Source organism: Rhinolophus sinicus, chromosome 14, assembly GCF_057876585.1.
Source record: "Rhinolophus sinicus isolate RSI-liver-muscle chromosome 14, RSI-T2T, whole genome shotgun sequence".
Lineage (NCBI taxonomy): Eukaryota > Metazoa > Chordata > Mammalia > Chiroptera > Rhinolophidae > Rhinolophus > Rhinolophus sinicus.
The window spans coordinates 114,994,784-115,001,030 of record NC_142514.1 but is presented as its reverse complement, the minus strand read 5'-3'; the positions used below and the strand labels follow the sequence as shown (position 1 = coordinate 115,001,030).

The following is a 6,247-nucleotide window of genomic DNA, read 5'->3' as shown; positions in this document are numbered from 1 at the left end:
AACAGAAGTCCTATCAACATTCTTCCTATAGATAACTTTATGCAAACTCAATGTAGCAGACCTGTTACATTTAGTTCTCACTTATCACTGTAGCCATAGTGATGACCCTTTATCAACTCTGAGAATTAAGCTATGGGATTGTTCCCATAGTTACTGGGTAATGATGTTATTCTATATACCAGGAAGCAGTGGATCAGGGTGAAGAAGGTTGTATGCATGTTGAAAGCAAACATTAAATTCGTGATATACACCTGGTGCCTGGATTGAGGTCCATATCATGGCTAGTCATGTGGTAGGTTTGTGACCATATACCTTTAAAAACTTTTCTGGGAGGGTATCTCTCTCATGTGTCCCTGTAGTTCATAGGTGAAGAAAAAAGATGCCTTTGTGCAATCCATGCAGGAGGATAAGAAATCTTATAAGTGACTTTTCTCACCTTCACATATGTCTATCTTTTTTTCTGCTCTTCTTGCCTTGTATGCTTTTCTGTAATAAACCTTAGCCGTGAGTATAACTTCATGTTGAGCCATGTGAATCCTTCCAGCAAATTACCAAAGTAGTAGGTGGGACTGCCAAGACAGCAATATACTTTCATATGTTTGCGGTTTTTTTGTTTGTTTGTTTTGTTTTGTCTGCATGTGTTCTTTAATGTTTCATTTTAATTCCATGTGGCTTGATACTCTTAGTATTTCAAAACATTTAGAAACTAGCATATTTAAGATATACGAGGGTTCCAAAAAAATGTATACACGTGACTTGTATTCATCTTTTGTTAACGGTATATAGAGAGTATTACAATTTGAATACAGTTTTTTCCTTTCTTAAAATGTGTGCATATTTTTCTTGGCAAATTCTGTATGTTTATTTTATTAGTTTTAGGTGTACACAGCAACATAATAGTTAGACATTTACACCCCACACAAAGTGATAACCTCCCTCCCTCAATCTACTACCCCTCTCACATCTTATACAGCAAAAATATGGAATGCTTCATGAACTTGCGTGCCATCCTTGTTCAGGGGCCATGCTAATCTCCTTTGTATCATTCCAATTTTAGTATATGTGCTGTTAAAGCGAGCACGAGATAGATTTCTTTTTGTCCTATTATTAGGATGCCAGTTTTTATAGTGATTACTTCCATTTGCTTCTTTTTAAATCTGTTTCACTTTTTCCCTAAGTGAATCAGTCTCTTCTTATCCTGTAACATTTGTTTATAATGAATAAGAATACTTTAAGATGTACACATTTTACCAAAGCTACTTTGAGTCTATTGATATCTATGGGAAAATTATTAATTAGAACATTAATGGACTAATATTATACTTCATATATTTTCCCAAGGTATGTATAGTAGAAACAAGTTGGGCTTAGAGTCCTTCAACCCAGAGTTGAACTCTCTCTCTATCTCTTTCTGGCCATGTCATTTGAACAAGTAATGTAGAAAAAATAATAATAATCTACCTCAAACGTTGTTTTGAAAATTAAATTAAACCATGCATAAAATACTTCCCAAAGTACAGCATGCGTATAAACCACCAAAACAGAATGGCCATAAACATTTATAAATTAAAAAATAAAAAAGGCCTAAATAATTTGTATCTGCGAATACTATTGTAAATGGAATTTTAAATTTTATTTTGAAATGTTTGCTGCTAGTATATTAACACAGTTGGTTTTTACATATTAACCTTTATCCAATGACCTTGCTGAATCAGTTTTTTGAGTCTAATAGGTATTTTTAGATGTCTTAGGATTTTTTACATAAACAAACCTCTAGTGCAATGTAGACTTTATGTGATGAGAAAGAATCCTTGAATTTCTTCTGATCTTATCGGGAAAGAGTTCAATATTACACCATTAGTATGATGTTAACTGTAGGTTTTTCTTAAAATGGCATTATCAGATTGAAGAAGTTCCATCTATTCACAATTTGTGAAAAGTTGTTTTCAGGAATAGATATTGAACTTTGTCAAATGATCATATGATGCTTCTGCTTTATTCTGTTAACAGGGTAAATTACATTGATCGATTTTTTTTTTTTTTTTGGTGTTAATACTGCTTTTCATTCTTTAGATGAAACCGTGCTAGGGATTATGTATCATCCTTTATATGTATTGCAGATGCAATTTATAGGGAACTGCTATCCTTTAGAAGTACTTCACAAGTATAGTTGTTTTCTGATCATTATATAGTGATTTGAAAGTTTCAAGTGGTCCTTTATGTATTGTCCTAGTAGTTTATTTTCTTGTCTTTTCCTGCTTAAAGCCCATTGACTATGTTTTTGACTAGGGCATGCATTGTTTTTTTATCAGGTGGCTTAAGAGCTTTCTTATACGTATGTAGAAAACCTCACTTTGAAATTGTTTGTATTAACATTAGACATCAAATCCATTGCCGATGTTATTGCAGGCCAAATTATGGGCTTAGAGTTTATAAAGATACATATGGTTGAGTAATCACCTGATAGTGTGGATCTTTAAGAGTGGTGTTTGCCTTTTTCACTAATATTATGGCTTTCGTGCATACTCCACATTTTTCATTAAAAACCCAAATTATTTCTTGTCAGTTAAATCAGGAGAAATAGAAATCTGAACAAAATAATAACTCGTAACAAAATTGAGTCAGTAATAAAAAACACGCACAACAATCAAAAGCTCTGGACCAGATGACTTCACATGCAAACATACAAAGAACAATTTGTACGTACCCATCTTAAACTATTCCAATAAGTTCAAGATGATGGAAGGCTCCCAAACTCATTTTAAGAGGTAAGCATTACCAAAACAGGACAAAGATACTAAATAATAATAAATAAATAAATAAATAAATAAATAAATAAATAAATAAATAAATAAAATTTATAGGCTAATATTCCTGATGAACACTGATGCAAAAATCCTCAACAAAATATTAGTAAACCAAATCAGCAATACATTAAAAAGATCATACACCATAATCAAGTGGTATTCTTGGGATACAAGGTTTGCACAAAATCTAACAAATCAATTAACATCATATGATGTAAATAAAATGAAGGAAAAATATGATATGATCATATTAACAAAAGCAGAAAATGCATTTGACAAAATCCAACATTGATTTATGATGAAAATGCTTCGCAAAGTGGGAATAGAGGGAACATACCTCAGCATAATAAAGGCCATATAAAACAAACCCACATCTAATATCATACTCAATGGTGAAAAGCTGAAAACTATTTAAGATCAGGAACAAGACAAGAAGACTCACTTTCACCACTTTTATTCAACATAGTATTGGAAGTCCTAGCCACAGCAATCAGACAAGAAAACGAAATAAAAGTCACCTGAATTATAAAGGAAGAAGGAAAACTGTCATTTGTAGAATGACATGATACTATATAGAGAGCATCCTAAAGATTCCACCAAAAACTATTAGAACTGATAAATGAATGTAATAAAGTAGCAGGATACAAAATTAATATTCAGAAATCATTTGCATTTTTATATACTAATAAATTATCAGAAAGAGAAATTAAGAAAGTAGTCCCATTTACAATTCCATCAGAAAGAATAAAATACTTTGGAATAAATTTAACCCAGGAGGTAAAAGAAAACTATAAGACATTGGGTAAACAAATTAAAGGAGATACAAATAAATGGAAGGTTGTACTGTGCTCATGGATAGGAAGAATTAACATTGTTGAAATGTTCATACTACCCAAAGCCATATACAGATTCAATACAATCCCTATCAAAATACCAATGACATTTTTCATAGAACTAGAACAAATAACCCTAAAATTTATATGGAATCACAAAAGACTCCAAATAGCCAAAGCAATCTTGAGAAAGAAAAACAAAGTTGGAGGTATCATGCTACTTGATATCAAACTGTACTGCAAGTCATTAGTAATCAAAACAGCATGGCCCTGGCATTAAAACCAGACACATAGATCAATGGAATAGAAGAGAGAGTCCAGAAATAAACCCATGCCTACATGGTCAATTAATCTATGACAAAGCATGGAAGAATATACAATGGGATAAAGACAGTCTTTCTAATAATACTGGGAATATTGGACAGATACATGCAAAATAATGTAAATGGATCTCTGTTTTATACCCCATACAAGAATAAACTCAAAATGGATTAAACACTTAAATGTAAATCTAAAAACCATACAATTCTTAGAATGAAACACAGGCAGGAAGTCTTTTACATCAGTCTTAGTAATATTTTTGGACATATCTTTTGGGGGGACAAGGGAAACAAATGAAAAAACAAAGAAAAAACAAATGGGACTACAACAACCTAGAAAGCTTCTACACGATGAAGGCAGCCATCAACAAAATGAAAAGACAGTCTACTGAATGGGTGAAGATATTAACCAATGACACATCCAATAAGCAGTTAATATTCAAAACATGTAAGGAACTTATACAACTTAACACCAAAATAACTGCAGATAATCCAATTAAAAATGAGCAGAGGACCTGAGTAGACATTTCTTTGAAGAGGACATACAGATGGCCAATAGACATATGGAAAGATGCTCCACATCACTAATCATCAAGGATATGCAAATTAAAAGTCACAATGAGGTATCACCACACAGCTGTCAGAATGGCTGGCTGTCATCAATAAATCAATAAACAAGTGTTGGAGAGGATGTGAGAAAAGGGAACCCTCATGCACTGTTGCTGGGATTGCAAATTGTAGCAGTCACTATGGAAAACACTATGGAGGTTTTTCAAAAAATTGAAACTAGGACTAGCCTATGACCCAGCACTCCTGTGTATTTATCCAAAGAAATCCCAAAGACTAATTCAAAAATATATATGCACCCCTATGTTCACTGCAGCATTATTTACAATAGTGAAGATATGGAAGCAGCCTAAGTGTCTATCAATAGACTGGATAAAAGAGATATGGTACATATAAGGTCTGACAAGTACAAAAACTCATTCTAGAAAACGTGCTACATACCTCACTGTTGAATATCACTATGGTCACCTTCAAAATACTCCCCTTGGGAAACTATGCACCAATGCCAGCACCTAGTACACCCTTCAAATGAATTTTGGAACTCTTTTTCTGGAATGGCCATCAGAGCTGTCATCATATTACATCATATTACAAAAACTCATTCTAGAAAACGTGCTACATACCTCACTGTTGAATATCACTATGGTCACCTTCAAAATACTCCCCTTGGGAAACTATGCACCAATGCCAGCACCTAGTACACCCTTCAAATGAATTTTGGAACTCTTTTTCTGGAATGGCCATCAGAGCTGTCATCATATTACCCTTGATGTCCTGAATGTCATCCAAATGTCTTCTTTTCAATGTTTTCTTTATCTTCAGGTAAAGAAAGAAGTCTTTGGGGGCCAGATCAGGTGAGTAGGGAGGATGTTCCAATGCAGTTATTTGTTTACTGGCTAAAGACTCCCTCACAGACAGTGTCATGTAAGCTGATGCATTGTTATGATGCAAGAGCCGTGAATCGTTGGTGAAATGTTTAGGTCTTTTTTGTCTAACTTTTTCACACAGCTTTTTCAGCACTTCCAAATAGTAAACTTGGTTAACTGTTTGTCCAGTTGGTACACATTCATAATGAATAATCCCTCTGATATCAAAAAAGTTAGCAACATCATTGCAACAAGTTCACAAACTGAATTGTCTGACCTTGTATATACAATGGAATATTGCTCAGCCATGAAAAAGAATGAAATATTGCCATTTGCGACACATGTTTTCACCTAGAGGGTAATATGCTAAGTGACATAAGTCAGACAAAGAAAGACAAATACCATTTGATTTCACTTATATGTGGAATCTGAAAAACAGAATAAATAAATAAACAGAAACAAATTCATAGACACAGAGGACAAATTGATGGTTGACTGATGGGAGGGGGATGGTTGGAATAGGTTAAGGGAGTAAGAAGTACAATTTGCCAGTTATAAGAATAATCATGGGGATGTAAAATACAGCATAAGGAATATAGTCAAGAATATTGTAATAACTATGTATGTTGTCAGATATGTACTATATTTCTCAGAATTATAATTTTGTAAGTTATATACATGTCTAATTACGATTTTGTACACCTGAAACTAATGTAATACTGTATGCCAACTTTAACTGAAAAACTGAAAAATGGGGAAAAAAAGAGCTTCCAAACCAAAAAAAAAAAAACAAAATAAATTTCTTCTTGTCTGATGATATAAGGAAACATATATACTTCATTTCCACATTTTAA

General features: G+C 33.1%; 1 non-coding gene across 1 annotated transcript; it reads right to left on the bottom strand.

Moving 5' to 3' along the window:
• Positions 1 to 974: 974 nt before the first annotated feature.
• On the bottom strand, positions 975 to 1,081 carry LOC141572635 (U6 spliceosomal RNA). The gene has a single exon (XR_012497943.1). It is a non-coding gene; the product is annotated as a U6 spliceosomal RNA (small nuclear RNA).
• Positions 1,082 to 6,247: the final 5,166 nt, after the last annotated feature.